The sequence below is a fragment of the Oryctolagus cuniculus genome, chromosome 8, assembly GCF_051225735.1.
Source record: "Oryctolagus cuniculus isolate XC-2025 breed Fujian yellow rabbit chromosome 8, ASM5122573v1, whole genome shotgun sequence".
Classification (NCBI taxonomy): Eukaryota; Metazoa; Chordata; class Mammalia; order Lagomorpha; family Leporidae; genus Oryctolagus; species Oryctolagus cuniculus.
This window is the reverse complement of record NC_142874.1, coordinates 58,334,580-58,353,107: the sequence shown is the minus strand read 5'-3', so window position 1 is coordinate 58,353,107 and position 18,528 is coordinate 58,334,580.

Sequence of the window (18,528 nt, the reverse complement as noted above, 5' to 3'; positions counted from 1 at the left end):
TGGGAAAAATCAAGGAACTAAGGAGGAAGCCAAGTGGTCACTGCATTCCTATCTTTTCTTATAGTTGTGACTTCTACTATTGATTCTTTGTAAATAAATTGCTGAAATGTCAGCCTTCAATTTAGTCGATTTTGCTGCCATTTCTGAAAATAGTTAATGTATCTGGAAATAGGAAGCAGAGAAGTTTAAGAGAAATAATTGATATATTTTGTGTGTTGTTAATAAAAACATGAAAAATATAGGTTGAGTGTGCATAAACACACAAAAGACTTGAGAATACAAAGAAGCAGGAAAATGAAGGATTAAGTAAAGAAATGAGGAGCTGGGCAGTGTTGCCCTTAATTCACTGTTTCTCTGATGAGAAGACATCCCTCAGGTGATTTTATTTCTTTTTTTTTTTTTTTTTTTTTTTTTTTTGATAGGCAGAGTGGACAGTGAGAAAGAGACAGAGAGAAAAGTCTTCCTTTGGAGGTTCACCCTCTAATGGCCACCGCGGCCAGCGCGCTGTGGCCGGCGCATTGCGCTGATCCAAAGACAGAGACAGGTGCTTTTCCTGGTCTCTCATGCAGGTGCAGGGCCCAAGGACCTGGGCCATCCTCCACTGCACTCCCTGGCCATAGCAGAGAGCTGGCCTGGAAGAGGGGTAACTGGGACAGAATCCGGTGCCCCGACCGGGACTAGAACCCAGTGTGCCAGCGCCGCAAGGCGGAGGATTAGCCTATTGAGCCACGGCGCCAGCCCCTTGGGTGATTTTCATGCTATCTCCTTGAGGTTATAGTGAGCAACACCTGCTGGGCCCCAATGCTCCTCCTACCTGAATTAGTTATAGCAGATGCCATTTCCCATGGGAGCCAGAGCTTTCTCCCTGATATACCCGTGTATGGCGATGCCTCTAAATAATTTAACATGAAGCTTTATTAGATTGTAGTTGAGTCTATGCATAATAAAATCAGATTTCATATGTGTATTTATATATCTGCATATACACATATTCAGACATAACGTGTTTTTTAAAAAAGTGTCTAAAATACTGATTTCACTACTTCTGGCTATATTAAAAATGGAGCAAGCAAAAGGCATAATATAGGATTAATGATGTCTATGCTTTGGCAAAGACATTAATTAAGTGGTTGGTTTATGTGTTCTTTAAAAGTGTACCTTACTACACATCCTGAATGCACACAGAGGATAAGGAGCAGTCATTGTTCCTAAGAGACTTCTAGTTTTGGATGGAACTGTAGGCAGAAAGCAGGCACAGAGTAGTAAGTGAAAGCAGCAACTATGAAGAGACATATATAAGAGACATATAAAATTATGGTGGAAACAGGGTGATGGCGTGTGAGATGGGAAGTATGATAAGATTATGGGACTGATTATCTGAATCTTTATCAACAAAAAGAGAGTTTACTGACTAAGGTAGAGAGCTATGTAGAAGTAAGAGAGATGGGCATTTTGTTGCTTATGCTAAAATATATTTTTTTAACCTGAAGAATTTTGAGGCTCATTAAGAGTTTTTATACAAGATATTGAGTACTCTGTTCACAGTTGCAATTAGTGTGTCTGGCAGTATAAGGCCGTGCTGGGATCTATCTTGAATTGAGAAAGTTGCCTATTGAGCTAAAACTTCCTCTAAGACATGGATGTGGGTTGCTTGGTTGGTTGGTAGAAAGAACCTAAAATTCTCATCAAAAGCAATATCCCCTTTAAAAAAGGAATTGGAAACTCTGAATGAAATGTAAATTTTCTAATTTTGTCTTTTTGTCAGTCTTCAGACTTCAGTCAAAAGAGTTCTTACAGAATAATTAAATCTCCTATTTGAAATATGTGTGATGCATTATTGTAAAATGGGAGGTGTGGGAAGAAAAGAGTTCTTGAGCTGAGGAAAAAAAAATCCCCCACTCTCCAGATCATGTTACTGTCAAAGTTGAAAAAGTTAATAAGTCTAGCTAATTGTGTTTGAATGCAATTAGAAAGTAGAACAAAATTTACTTTACTTGTATTTTATGTATTTAATATATATATATATATATATATCATTGCTTTCTGATGGCATAGAAAGGGAAATTTTGTTCTTAAATTTCAGAGAATTACCTGTATTGTTATTCATCAGATAATGATATAAAGTTGGATTTTTAATACAATGTTGTGTTTTAACTATTAACACTGAAAAATCATATCTGATTTCTAAGGAATAAAAGCTGGTATGTTTAAATGTTGTTTCATTACAACAGAAGCATCTGTTGTGAGAGGCAAGGCATCGTGCCCACAATGAAGCTAGTGGCCACCAGCTGCTTTGCCTTGCTTTGAGACAGTACTAGTGGGCTTGAGACCAAAAAGGAGACAAAGATTTTGGCAGAGAAATGAATATTTTGGAAGTCTGACCTGAGTAGTAAAGGCAGTGAAACCAGACTTAGGTTTAAGCCCCAGCTTTGAAAACTGAGAAATCTGTTTGCTGTTTGAATCTCTGTATCTCTTGTGTAAGTACAGGAAGTATAATGCAGATAGTACAACTGAGTTAGCTATATATCAGTGTATTACAAAGAAGTACATGGAAAATTCAATTAAAAACTGTGTATTGGTGTGCGTAAGGGTTTTGAAATGCATTCAAATTTTTCCCAAGAACTTTCTGAAGCCCACTTGCGTATGAAAATATCTGGCATAATCCCTAGCACATTAAAGCTTCATAAACAAACCAATCTCACCCCTGGACCTTTTGTATTTGAAAGTTAATTTTGTATTTTTTGTGTCTATGTGTGTATATATGCCTTTTATTGTGCTAGATAGTATATTTATTTCTTTTTTTAATTTTGAGTTACACAAGTTTCATGTATTTCATATATACTGATTTGGAAACACAGTGGTACTTCCCAACCTAACCTCCCTGCCGCCCAAATTCCAACACTTCTTCCTGCCTGTCCCATTACCACTTTTACTTTTTACAAAGTTCCACTTTCAGTTTACCTAATGAGGTTAAGATTAACCCTACCTACACTAAATAAAAGACTTCAATAAAGAATATGAAGAAAAAAAAACTGTTCCCCAACAGAATAAAGGATGTAAATACATTTTTTGAATCCCAAAATTTTCATTTCACTCCAATACCTTAGATGTTAGATACTCTATTAGTTACCTTGGATCAGGGAAACCATATGGTATCTGTCTTAGGACAGGCTTATTTCACTAAGGGTAATGGTTTCCAGTTGCATCCATTTTGTTGCAAAAGACAAGATTTCATTTTTTTCTTTTTACAGCTGAGTCATAGTTCATAGTGTACATATACCACAATCGGTTTTTCCGATAAACAGCTGTTGGACATCTGAGATGATTCCATATCTTAGTTATTGTGAATTGAGCTGCAATGAACATGGAGGTACAGATAACTCTTTCATATTCTGATTTCTTATGGTTTGGGTAAATTTCCAGGAGTGGGATGGCTGAAGCATATAATTTTATATTCTAGTTTATTATTTTTAAATTTTTAATTAAATTGTAGCTTTCATTTCCACAATCTTCAAATCCTCACTAAATGGATTTCACAATCACTAATAAGTCACAGTGTATTAATGGGAAATACTATCTTACAAGACAAAGAACATTTTTGTTAGGACTTTCTTAATTAAAATAATAATTGTCCTAAACCTCTGAAGATAACAAATACCGGCAATTATCTACTTATTGCTCCTCTCCTTTCTATAAACCAGTAAATGAAGCTAACACAGAAGAGTAACAAAAGTTGAGTTTCAATTGTATTGAGGATGTGACTTCTTATTGTGGCAATTGAATTTTAGGAAATAAATTTTGCTTGTCTGGAAGCACTTATCCATCATTAATTGCCAAGGAGTGTACAGGCAGTGCTACAAGTTACAGAGAGACTTCTAAGATATTTGTGATTCAAAAATCTTGTTCAAGATCCTAATCAACAATAAACAGTGTATTAGAACAAATTAAGCAGTGTCTGGATTGTTGGTTCATGACTCATATATTCCTCAAAGAATCTGTTATTAGGTATTTTTCTTTACAGAATATTGACATATTTCATTCTCTACAATGGTACAGGATAGATGAGGCTATTCTTGAAACATTTGGACCTCAGGCATACTTTTGACAATTGACTTACACAATTAAAAACGTGAGGCAAAATATTTAGTCATCTGAAGAATCATGGTTTTACATTAACTACTAAATACATGACATACAATCCTCACCATGAGACATTCAGAATGTAAGTTTTCACGCTTGGTAAACTAATTGTGTTCACAACAAAACTCGAAAATTAGATACCCATTGTACCTTGCATCTGTTCTATTTCAGTTTTTGTATGAATACTTGGTGACATTAGCTGATGATTTGACTGAAAATCAGGTGTTGAGAATTTTAATTTTTAAATTACATGTTTTTAAGTGAAAGACTTAATAATATTTGAAATTAAAATATGTCTGTGAAGCCATTTGAGATAGCAAATGTTTCAAGACAATAGGCTCTGGGCAGTGAAAAATAATCATTTACCTACTTACAAAATCATACTGTTATCAAACATTGGAGTAAAAAGTCTAATTACTCACTTGTGATAGATTACAGATACAACACCGAAAATTACTTACATTATTACTTTAATACATTGCATTTAGAATTGCAGTGTAAGAAGATGGAGACTCTTTTGTCCATTGTCCGTTGTCTTACCTGACATGTTAACTTATTCCTTAAACACTTTGCAATTATTTGCTTCATTGGTTAGTGGAATTTGCTTTTATTTTTAAGTAATTATATTCATGGTTGTTAAAATTATACAATATTCTATTATATTCTATTTATACATTTAAACAGTATTTTACATAATTGTAATAATTAAAGCCATAACTTAACATAGACTATGGAGTTATGAAGAAAATTCTATCTTAATTTCCGAAAAAGTATACAGCATATTATTCAAGTTGTAATATCAAGTCACCGACAACTTCTTTATTATACAGTATCTTTAATATAGGATTTGTCTTTAGTAATAAAATAAAATAATGACAGTAATAATAATAAATACCATTCTTTAAATCTGATTTTTTTCATATTATTAAGAGTATCCAAACTAATCCAAGTGATGTTCCTTTTGGTAGAACAATTTGTCTCATGTAGCTCCTGAAACACCCATGTCTCTTCCTCTTGTCCAGTGAAAACACGTGGCTACGTCAACACACACAGGGACTCAGGGCATACTGTACTATTTCTTCTTGAACTGTTTCCTACATATAAAAGCAAATAAATAATTTGAAAGGCAGGAAGATGGAAAGCAACATTTTATGTTTATTTTTAGCAACTTAGAAGGCAGAGAGAGCAACAAAGAGAGAAAGAGGGGCCAGGAAGAGAGAAAAGAAACAGAAAAAGAGAATGGAAAATATTTCATTTGCTGGTTCACTCTTCAAATGACTCCAATATCCAGGGCTAGGCAAAGCATAAGTCAGAAGCGTTGAACTCTGTCTGTTCCTCTCACATTAGGGCAGGTGCCCAAGCTCTTGAGCCACCAATTTGCTACCTCCCAAGACGTATTAGCAAAAAGGTGGATCAGAAGCAGAGTAGCCAGGAATTGAACCTACACTCAGTATAGTATATATGAGTTCTATTTTTTTTTTTTTTTGACAGGCAGAGTGGACAGTGAGAGAGAGAAAGACAGAGAGAAAGGTCTTCCATTACCTCTGGTTCACCCTCCAATGGCAGCCACGGCTGGCGCGCTGTGGCCGGCGCACCACGCTGAGCCGATGGCAGGAGCCAGGTACTTCTCCTGGTCTCCCATGGGGTGCAGGGCCTAAGCACTTGGGCCATCCTCCACTGCACTCCCTGGCCACAGCATAGAGATGGCCTGGAAGAGGGGCAACCAGGACATAATCCGGTGCCCCGACCGGGACTAGAACCCGGTGTGCCGGTGCTGCAAGGTAGAGAATTAGCCTAATGAGCCACGGCACCGGCCCATATGTGTTCTAAATGGATACTTTATTCTAAAGCCATACCATCCTGAATGTGCCCGATCTATTTAAAATGGATACTTTACCCACTGTAAAATATTGGCTACCATACAAATTATACAAATTACCTAGGAGAAATAAATAATTCCAATAATTTCGAAATGTGTATATTCACAATGATTCCCTTGTTATTTTGTATTTGTGTATTCACAAATGATTCCCTTATTATTGATGTCATATAAAATAAATTAATTGATAGCCTTCTCATCAATTTATGAATTTCATTTTATATTTTATCAATTTTTTTTTCTGAATCTGACCTTAGTATAGCGGTGAAAGAATGGCCCTGTTTCCTTCGTATTAACAAATGCAGATGCAGCCACACTTATGGAGAATAATTTTTCTCATTTGGGTTTCCTTAAATAGTACCTTTCTTTTTATTTCACTCACATACAGGTATATCTCAGCAACTTTCCTTGTAACTGCTTCCACATTTCATAGATACTAAATTTTCCAGCATGTTTTTGAAAATATCCAAACTTGTATTTATAAAATAGAAGATGACTTAACATAAAAATAACAAAATAGCAATTCATTTCTCATTTAATCTTAATATCTTACATTTTTGTTGATTTGATTGTCAAGACATTTGTCAATTACTCAAATCTAGAAGAGAGTATAACAAGATAAGTTGGCTTCAAAATCATTTTCAAGTAAAAAGGCATTGAGACTCTCAGTTACTAAATGGGAAAATAGTTAAGGACACAATCACATGTGGCCAAATGTAGATAGAATGTCCTGTGCAAGAGTGACTTGTGAAAACACAGAAAATTCATAAATGCTATGGCTTTGTAAGCTTAGAATCAGTTAAAAGACAGAAAATAATTGATGACTCACATTTTAAACCACAGGTGTTAAAATTAGAACTCTATAAAAAGAAGGCTATGGGACTGGTGCTATGGTGTAGCAGGTAAAGCTGCCACCTGCATTGCTGGCATCCCATATGAGCACCAGTTGGAGTTCTGGCTGCTCTACTTCCGATCCAACTCTCTTTTATGGCCTAGGAAAGCAGTAGAAGATGGCAGTGTTCTTGGGCTCCTGCACCCACATGGGAGACCTGGAAGGAGCTCCTGGTTCCTGGCTTCTGATGGGCCTGCTCCAGCCATTGAGGCCAATTGGGGAATGAACCAGCAGATGGAAGACCTCTCTCTCTCTCTCTGTGTGTGTGTGTGTGTGTGTGTGTGTGACTCTGACTTTCAAATAAAATAATAAATCTCAAAAAAAGAAGGCTATAGAATTGGGACAATTGTCAGACATATTTTTTTTCCAAAAAGTAGTATAGAGCGATGAAGTAGAAAACCCTTCATAGATTTTAGATCTTTCTGTTAATGATATTCCTGTCATAATTGTTTCGTTTTACAAAAATGAAAATGAAAAGGAAAAACCAAGATGGAATACAGATTGAGGTAAGGGATTATGGAAAGCTAAAGATAATTTGGGAGGATTTGTTTTTATACTTACAGAATTTAGGGTTATTTTAAGCTTTAGACGGTAGTGTTAGAAACCTACTTGTATTTAGTATCTCACATGTTCACTGTCTCTTTGGAAATCACGAAGCTGAGGGCAACCATTGTCAGGTGTTGCATTTTAGGTGTGATCCTTGGGACCTATTGTCCTGCTCCACGTGACAAGACCCATGACAGTGCTCTAATGTGCAAAGAACCATAAAGCAACATAAATCCTCTCAGAATTAGCTGAATATTCTGTAGTAGTTGATATGTTTGCATCTGCAATGTTTTTATTTCATATTTTTAAATCCAGAAATTAAATATAATCATTTAATGATACTGACTTTTTTGGTGAACAGTAATAATTGTGTTATATAATTATATATCATGTCATATAATATAATTATATATACACATTTGCTTGACATACTTTGCCTTCCAGCATGTGAAAGTATAACTGTTTTTAACTTTCCTTTCTCTCTCCTAAGTTTGAAATACATTGCTACTAAATAAACTGAAGGAGTTAGCACACCACATCCTGAGAGGGCTTCCATATCTGCAGCAAACGGCTGTTGTTCCTTGAGTGCCACATCTGATTGGAGAACCCACAAGTGTACAGTGGCAGATAGCTTATCGTTTCTGCAAGAGTTATTGAAACATGTAACTAAATCCTTGCTTGCAAAAATTGACCTTGATATGTCCCTGAGTTCTAGAAGATTGAAAATAGAATCTATTGTAAAATGCATTATAAGTTGGGTATTAGGTCAGAAAACCAGGAAATAGACATAAATGGTGAATTATATTCAAGAAGCAAATGGTTTTACATTTAAAGCTAGTATTTCCTTAATTGATAAAACCTAGAAATACATATTTATGGTAAGAAATGAAGTATATGTGGAAGAATCAAAAATTGAGTTCTTTCAATATTTAATTCAGTACTAGTATGTTACTCAGTGAGTAAGATTTAAGGGAGAACTGGAGGCAGTGTGTCTCAAAATGTTTACAATTTCAATTGATAAAATTTGAGAATTTCTGTCACATACAATTTTATACTATATTTTGTTCCTGTGGAATTTAACTGTTTCCTTTATAGGTTTATTTTAGTTTTAATTTTTATGTGTTTATTTTAGAATGTCAAGGATATGTGTGAGTCACTGTAAGTAGTTTCAATGTCTGCCTGTCCCTTTTAATGTCATATTTCTTCAAAGCCAAAGCAAAAAATAGCCAATACACCTAGTTATCTCCTAAATATGATGCGACTTCAAAAAGTTCACGGTAATGGAATTAAAAGTTAAGTTTATTAAGATACACACTTTTTTAAAATCCATCCCTATGAGGAGTCCTCAAAAATTTTTAGGAAATTATCTGCTAATATAATTGACGTTCTTACAACAGGCTCTGGAAATTTGACAAATTGAATATGGTTTTCCTTGCCTACTCTAAAAAAATGTGTCTCTGCTTTTTCTGAATCAAGCTGTGGCTGAGTTTCAGAAGTGGCTGAGTGTAACTGATAACCTAGGGTTTTCAAAAATTATGACAGGTAAAATTGATGTGGTTTTTGTGCAATATGGACTTTTAAAGTGCTTGTATAGAGACAAAACAGAGGTTTGAACAGAGGTTGAGCCTCAGATTTCTAGGTACTCTTGCTAAAAATGTTAGTATATGGCTATTTGACTGTTTTGCTTGGCCTTCATCTAACAAAGGAGCTGAAAAATGTGAGCTCAATTTCTTCTGGCTCTAAAATAGTGGATTTGTGGAGTGGCAGAATAAATTATGACATAAGTATTCTATAAAGGTACTCAAATAAATCAAGGTCCTGCAAGTTGACTTGGAGTCATTCTCAGAGATACTATTAGATAGGAAAATAAATGCAGTAAGCATATTTGTTGAAATACCATTGTGGTCAAACAGAGATCTCAAAACATTTATATGAGTATCTATGTATATTTATATTAATATATTTTGGTGGTTCACAGTCACACAGAGTATGGACGAATACATTTACTAATATAATTTCTAATTTCCATTTTTTTCTGTATGTAACAGGGTCAATTAGTGAGTGTTGGGCGTGGATAGTGTAGGTAAAAGAAAATGCATACCCAAAAAGCAAAGCAAGAGAAAGGAAAGTAACACAATGCAAGTTTTGAATTCCTGAACCTACCCTATTAGACTGTTTGGGGTGGATATTAGATTGTGTATCTTTAACAGGGATGAATGTGCACAGTAGAGATATATGCTGCTATCCTATGTTAAAATAGACAAGGGACGAATAATTAAAATTTATTCTTCAAATTTGATCTGATTTTTAGGAATTGTGTTCTTTTATTCAAGAAAATGAAGAATTTTTCCCATATGAAATTTTTCCAAAAGAGGGATAAAATTTGACTATCTGGGAAATCAATAGATACATTTTTAGATTCTCCCGTTCTAGTTTTAGAGTCAGAAAATGGCACTTGAAAATATACTAACACATCTAAGTATCAACATGTATTATCCAGATTGTGCCTACGATTTTTTAAAGGTTTCTTTTATTTACTTGAGAGGCGCAGTTACAGAGAGAGAGAGGGAGAGGCAGAGAAAAAGTTCTTCATCCACTGGTTCACTTCTCAAATGGCCACAATGACCAGAGCAGGACCAGTGCAAAGCCAGAGCCAGGAGTTTCTTCGGAGTCTCGCACATGCATTCAGGGATCCAAGCGCTTGGGCCATCTTCTACTGCCCTCCCAGGCCACAGCAGAGAGCTGGATTGGAAGTGGAGCAACCAGGACTCCAACCAGCACCCCTATGTGATGCCTGCGCTGCAGGTAGATGCTTAACCTAGCACACCAAGGCACTGGCCCCGTACCTGTGATTTTTACTGAAGATTTCATGCCCTGACAAAATGAAAGTAAAGGAAAATACTTACTTATTTTGTATCCATTCACTGGTATCCTTGTCTCTAGTTATTTCTTCACTCATTCGTTTTTCTGCTGATTTTTCAAAAGAATGTAGATGTTTAACCACAATCTATTTTAAAAAAGATTCATTCACACAAAGTGTTAGCATTATGTCTGCTTATTAAAAATAAAGCACTCATCCAACTATTTTAAGAATGGCTTTGTTCATCCCTACCTGTCTTCCATAATACCTCCAGGAACACAGGAAATGTACACAGGACAAATGTAGATATTAGTAAACAGTTTCTCATTTCAAGCGGCCGAGATCCAACTCCCCAGCCTCCAAGTTGTTTGCTATTGATAGTTAAGTAACTACATTCTTTACTGCCTCAGAAATTCCAGGAGTCAAAGTTATATTTTGTTTTCCTGAGATTTCTGAGAAACAAACCAGTTTTAATGCTCCGAAGGAAATTAATTTCAAAACAATAGCATGGTTTGGGATCAGTGCTATGGTATAGCCGATAAAATCGCTGCCTGTATTGCCAACATCCCATATGGGTGCCGGTTCAAGTCCATGCTACTCCATTTCTTATCCAGCTCTCTGCTATGGCCTGGGAAAACAGTAGAAGAAGGTCAAGTCCTTGGGTCCCTGCACCTACGTGGGAAGACCTGGAAGAAGCTCCTGGCTACTGACTTCAGATTGGTGCAGCTCCAGCCATTGTGGCCAACTGAGGAGTAAATCAGCGGATGAAAGACCTTTCTGTCTCTCTCTGCTTCTCCTTCTCCCTCTGTGTAGCCTTGACTTTCAAATAAATAAGTAAGTCTTTTAAAAAAATAGTGTGGGACTGAGGAAACTAACTTTCTAGTATGGGCAAAAGTTCAGAATCCCAAAATCACTTTAAAATCCTCTAACTTGAGTGGACCCAATGCCCATTTGTAGGCACCATTAGTTGTAAGTTTAGATGTTCCTTAAAATAATTTTCCTATCATTTTAATTTGCTAAATGAATACTCAAAGAAGCAATTCCAACTCTATTGTAATCTTTCCTTTTAATAGATATAACATTTTATGCTCTAAAAGCAATCTCGGGTAGGTATAATCTATACATTTAGAAGTACCGATTTTGAAAGCTAGAAACAAAAGCAATCTAAAATTCTCTAACATTTTCAGTTAAATCTGTTTCATAGACGCCTAGAAAATTTGACATAAATATCAAAATAAAAGCATGATCTTTTCAGTGAAACACAGAAAATTATAAAATTGATATTTTGACTGGATACATTTTTACAACATAATGCCTTTCAGAGTTACAGTTTTCTTCCTCCAAAATACACATCCAATATTACTGTGCTAAAGTGAAAATTGTCAATCATCCTGAAGATAATTTAAAAGATCCAGTGATTTAGGAAGTTATTATTAAGTACACAAAATAATATTTTTGAAATAAAATGATTAAATATACATCTTACTATAATCATACCCTTTTCCTTTTAAAAACTTTCTTCCATTTTCTGAACAAAACTGCTACAAATAATACTCTATAAACTTCATAAAATTAAATAGATTAGATATTAAATTCTAATGTATTTTAGTGTACATAGTTTTAGTGTACATTTTAATTATCCAAAATATAAAAAGTATTAAAGAAAAAATCTATATACCAAACTAAACTGAAAAAATGGTAATTGTTAAATATAAGAAAGTTATTTCCACTGAAGTAATCTGTTTCACTGTAGACTGTAGTCCTTAGAAAATGTTTAATATATTTAAAAAAATAATTTGCTTTTTAAAGTTACTGATTACTTAATAATAATAATTCTACTTTTCTAAAGAGTAACTATAATATGAATGTACCATAATAATTTTAAAAGATGTTTAATTATTGTTAGAATGACTTCAAAAACTGCTGGAAGCCACATCAAAAAAACAGTCTATGTCATATGTTTACAAGGTTTCCAAGTAAATGATTATAATATGTAATTTTAGTTAGGCTCCAGAGACAATAACTATTTATAGATCATAATAAAAATGACTTCTTATACTGAAATATATTATAAGAGGAATCTTTCAACTGTCTTATTTGGAAACAAAATATTATTAAAAGTATACTTTCCATGAATTTCTTCTTAATTCTTTATACATTTGAATTTTGTTTCTGTGTTCTCTGTGATCCTATAGGGAAAAACTTATTTTGTTGTATTATTAATATTTGGTCCTGCACAATTTTTCCCTAATCGAATATGAGCTTCATTGCAGTAAGGCTTATGCTCTAGTTGTTTTTTTCATATGCACATTAATTCTTGAAAGAAAGGCAAAATGTTAAGGAAAAGTAGGATTTTCTGAATACCTTCTAGGTTTTGCCACTGGGGTGAACACATAAGATATTATTCTACTTTATTTTTATGGTCCTACAATGTGGTAGGTGTTATTATCATTATACAGAGAAACGAAGAGAGTTGTCTATTATCACTGAAAGGATAAGCATTGTATAGAGCTGGGATTTTTGAAATTCTAGATATTACTTTGAAATTGTGAACTTCACAAGTTATGATACCCAGGGAACAGTGAGGGAGCTATTAAAACCTGACAGTGTCAATAAATGGAATGTGTTTACTCAGGGAAGGAGGGGATTAGTGAGATTTGCCATGCTAGGCAGTTAAATACCTGGAAGGAGAAGCATGCAGAAGCTGTGTGATTTTTAGTCTGATGCTTGTGAAGATTGGATAATAATCAATAAAGTTTACAAATATGAGTCTATTTCAAATCATGGAAGCTTTCTTCCGACTAATAGTGTTGTCCATCCATGCACTAGCCTGCTTCAGGAGGTACTCAAATTCCCTTCAGTAGAGTTATTCAAGCAAAGCCTAAATGAGCATCTGTCAGAAACAGAATGAAAGACATTTTTCATCCAGTGGGAGTTGAACTAAATGTCCTATATAGCCTTCTCCAACCATGATGGTTTGTGATTTTATGATAATAATCAGAATACAAAATAATTACTGTGACCACAAAAATATTTCAAATTATCCTTGGGAGATTAAAATTGAACACAGTGATTTATATAGTAATTATGAGATAGAACACAGGACAGCAAGGCTTTTCTATAGAAGAGTAGTTCATAGGCTTTGCAGACCATAGAGACTCTGTCATAAGTACCCAACCTATCACAGGGAAAAAGTCATCGAAAATAAGACCAATGAGCATAAAGAGGGCATGCTTGTGCTATAATAAAAATGTATGTATCAGCAGGGGGAAATACTGGGTTTTGCCCATAGGCTGTATTTTGCCAACTCAAGAGTGAGAGAACTATTTCAGTAAGTTGCAAATTCCCCAAATTAGGAATGTTGCTTAGGAAACCTCAACATCTTCTGGATTGTAACAATTCTTTATGTTTAAATGAGAATACTTCTACTAGAAGACCTTTGCATTTTTTCCAATAATGTAGACCAATATTTATTTTTTTTTATCATTTGTTGGAATAACTCTGTCTCATTTCCTCAAACTTCCTCTTATTCACGAATAAAGTTCAGACACTATTTAAGCAAACAAATTAATAGACTGAGATTCAAATGGACAAATAAATCTTACTCATTAGTATGAAATAGTTCAGAGTTCTGAGACACATGATGTGTATGATGGACACAACCAGGAAAATTGAACATCTGGAGCAGCAGTAAAATGTCTGCTAGAAACAGCAGGCGATGAGAGCAGTGACGCATATGGTTAAACCTACTAAGAGCTGGAAGCCCGGGAAACGCAGTCATCTGAAATAGAGCATAACAATACACAACTTTTATTGGTCTCATTCTGTTAATGCTGAGTAAGTCAGACTTCTCTTGCACACTCGCACTGTCCTCTTTGGAACCACAAAATAAGATGGCTGCCCTCCAGGCATTCCCTGGCACTATTACTTCTGATGGATTTTTGTTGCCTTGGAGATTTTTGGAAGATACAAGTTTTAAAAGCATTGATTTATGCTTGACATAAAGCTAAGCTTTCTAATATTATTCTGACAGCCTTTATGAGCACTATTTTCTTTAATAAGATCTTCTTTCATTTGGAAAGAAATCAGTATAGTTGCCTGATATGGTCTCCAAAGCTTTAAACTTGTATTATAATTTTATAGTTTGATTGCAATAGCAAGTATATTAACTCTTTTCCTAACTCCCAATGCGTGTCTGACTGAGTTCAATGCACTCTTTGATTCTCAGCTTAAATAACATGTTTTCACAGTGATCTGTTTGGAATTCCAAAGTGTATTCTACCTAAATGCACTTAAAAGTGTATGTTTAAATGTATGTGTATGCATATATATACATAAATATATAGCATGTTTTTAAAATGATCTTTCTCATTTCTCTATACATGTATGCCCGTGTGTGTGTGTGTCTCTTACTAATGTATAAGCTAGGTTAGATCTTGTATTCATTTATTAATTTTGTTATTCCAAATACAGAATTTGGAAAACATTCCTTGGTACCTAAGAGACTCCCCATCAGTGTTTTTAATATGTAAATACACGATTGAATAAACAATGTTTGAATAAAGACAAAAAGTGAGAGGAAATAACTGTATTTTCATATGGTTTACTGATTTCCCCAGCAATTAGTTATATAATTCTCTCAATGCTTATCATCAGATGATGACAAAGAAAAAATTTATATAACAAATAAAGCATTTTTAAAAGATTTATATATTTATTTGAAAGAGCAACGAAGAGAAAGAGACAGAAATATCTTCCATCTGGCCTCAACAGCCAGGTCTGTGCCAGGATGAATCCAGGAGCCACGAACTCCAGCCTGATCTCCCTAACAGGTGCTAGGGGCCCAAATACCAGGACCTTTTTTCCTACTAGCAGACACTCAAACAGGCACTCTGGTTTGGGAAGCTGTATCCCAAGATGGGCTTAACCTATAATGCCACTATGCTTGCATGAACTATACATTTTCATGCATTATTTATGTTCAGAAAATTTAAGAGAGTTGAATTTTGATAATAAACATCATTGCATAGCTTTAAATAGGTAAAATTCTGATTTTAAAAAATACTCATTTTAGTCCCAAAGTATTTTTCAATTTTAAATGCTCATGGGAAGTCTTTGTGAGCCATATCTTTATGGCTGCTTACTCTGCTTACTAGTTGCATGTGTGTGTGTGTGTGTGTGCGTGTGTGTGCTCTCAATATATTTACATTGACTCCATCATCATTTAGATCTATTTTAACTTTTCATATCTTATAAAATTATACCTGTTGTCAATGTCAGCCTCTGTCTTTAATGGCTAAAGGGTCATTGTTGGCAAAGTGAGAGAAATAGCAAGATCTTATAAGAAGTGGAAAAACCTGACAATGTGTTTCTTTCCAGGATTCCAGGAACAGTATGCAGTTTACATAATAATGGAGACAATGTGATTTTGAGACATAGGAGCTAAATCAATCAAAATACAGTGATTATAGAGTGAGATAAATCAAAGCGCATTTCGAGCATGATATTCATTGGAAGATTTTTTTAAAAAGTACACAATCGCACATACAATTATGCTGTTTTGATATAGTATATCCAAATCCAAGCTACGTTAAACACAAAACTATCTGAAGTCTATGGAAGTCATAACTAAGTGAATGTAATATCTCAAATAACAAGTGAGCATTTGGTTTAAGGGCAAAGGTTATACTGAAACAAGAGTCCTGTGCAGTGTGGCAGAGATCTTGGAAGAGTTAAAAGATATCTCATACCACATTTGCATTATTTCTGTAACTATTAAAATTTGCATTAAATATTGGAGGGATACTAAAATAGGAGATGGAAAAACTGGATCATAAAATACATCAAATTGGGGTGAGCACTGTGATGCTGTAGGTTGATCTTCCGCCTCTGGTACCAGCGTCCCATATGGGCTCCGGTTCTAGTCCCGGCCACTCCTCTTCCGATCCAGCTCTCTACTATGGCCTGGGAAAACAGTAGAAGATGGCCCAAGTGCTTGGCCCCCTGCACCCACATGAGAAACCTGGAAGAAGCTCCTGGCTCCTGGCTTTGGATCAACACAGCTCTGGCCATTGTGGCCACTGGGGGAGTGAACCAGAGGATGGGAGACCTTTCTCTCTGTCTCTCCTCATTGTCTGTAATTCTACCTCTCAAATAAATATATAAAATTTAAAAAGAAAATAAAATTTGCCACTAAATTTATACCCAAAGAATCTATAGAAATCTCTCAAATAGTGATGACTTTAAATAAAAACCTAAATTTCTATGCATGCATAAGACCAATTGTATCTTATCTACATATTAGATTAACATTTCAACAGTATAAAAATCATATATATATAATTTTAAATATGTTGAGATTTTGAGGATGATGTTCTAAATATATGTTAAAGTCATGATGCAAATGTATTTTTTAAACATGAGGTTTACTTTCCTCATTTTTAAAAACGATTTTTATATATTTGTTTGACAGAGTAACAGAAACATCAGGAGAGATAGGGAGAGATCGTCCATCTACTGGTTCACTCCCCGGATGGCTGCAATGGCCAGGGATGGGCCAAGCCAAAGCCATGAACCAGGAACTACATCTTGGTTTCTCACATGGGTAGCAGGGGCCCAAACACTTGGACCAACTTCTGCTGCTTTTTGAAAGCCATTAGTAGGGAGTTGGATTGGAAGTGTTGAAGTCAGGACACAAACCAGTGCCTATATGAGATGCAGGCCTTGCAGGGAGCAACTTTACCCACTGCACCACAGTGCCAGCCCCTGTCTTCACATTTTTTATTGTGAATTTTAAAAAATATTTTATCATATAAGTCAGTTCGGATTGCTGTTCTCATCGCTCTTTATGTAAGAACATATAAGACAACTGATGTGACTGATCTCAATTTTACTGTTATCAAATTTATGGAGTTCGTAATTTAAACTAAGTATTGTGCTAGGTTCTAATAATGAGCATAAAAATAAGACATGTTTGTGGCCTTGAGAGTTTCATAATCTGAGGAGAGGAAAAGAAATTATGTAACATAAGTAACTTGTTTACTTATACACATATATAGCAAGAATATACAATGTAGCATACTATAAATGTGTATGTACTTTAACTGAATAGTTTGTAGAAACACTGCAATTTCTTCTAATACTTTACATATAAAGTAAACTACTTAAAACTTGCACTGTATAGACAATCTTATGAATAAGTATAAAGTACATTTTTCGAACATATGATTGTATAACTTTGAAAAGTAAAGTCAGTGTCAAAAGTGAGTACTTTTAAAAGGTTAAATAAATTGTACTGCCACTGAATTAAAGCTGTTGAAAGCCCTGAAAGGTCACCTTTTCATATGGTTTTAGTTGTTTACTAACCAGATTACTTATCAAAGAACTATAAGATATGCTTCACAGACTGGTTAGAAATCAAAAGCTAAATGGGAAATAGAGTGTGTATCATTTAATAAGAAGAATATTGTTCAATAATATTAACTTGTAATTTTCATAATAGCAAATGATCAAATAAGGACTGACATAACAAAATTGCATTTTAAAAATGAATTTTAAGATAAGATTGAATAGGTAAATTATCTCTCACCACATATACCTACACATACTTGCATTCATGCATTTCATCCCTTCAAGAAATGAGTGCTCAGAGGCCAAGTGACGCTAGCCAGAGTTATACCCGTGACACCTACTGTGGCCCTACCAGTCCCATTTGTCTCCTGGTAATCTTCTTTCCCTTTAGTCCTAAGTTATGGGTACATTATCTTAATTAATATTGCTTAAAATTTTATCCTTTAAAAGATTTGCACCATAGTAACTTCCTGCTAAATGCTAGGAAGACTTAAAGCCAGGGGAAAATTATTTAGTGTCTGTTATGGACTAAGAGAAAGCTTTCAAACTAGGAAAAATTACATGGACTCTCACTTATACCGTTTGTGAAATCTTTTCTTTTTACTTCTCATTATTCAGAATTATTCATTGGAACAACCTCGGGAACATAGCAGATGTTTAATAATACATATTGGATCAGTGAATGAGTGAAAATGTTAACTTATTATTTCCACAAGTAACTAGGACAACTCTAAAACCTAAACAAGATACACATAGGGTCTAATTTCTGAGTCCTACTAAACTCCATGGCTATTGTAGAAAAAAAGAGAGTGGATTTATGACTTCTTGTTAAAGTAAATATATATATATATATATATCAGA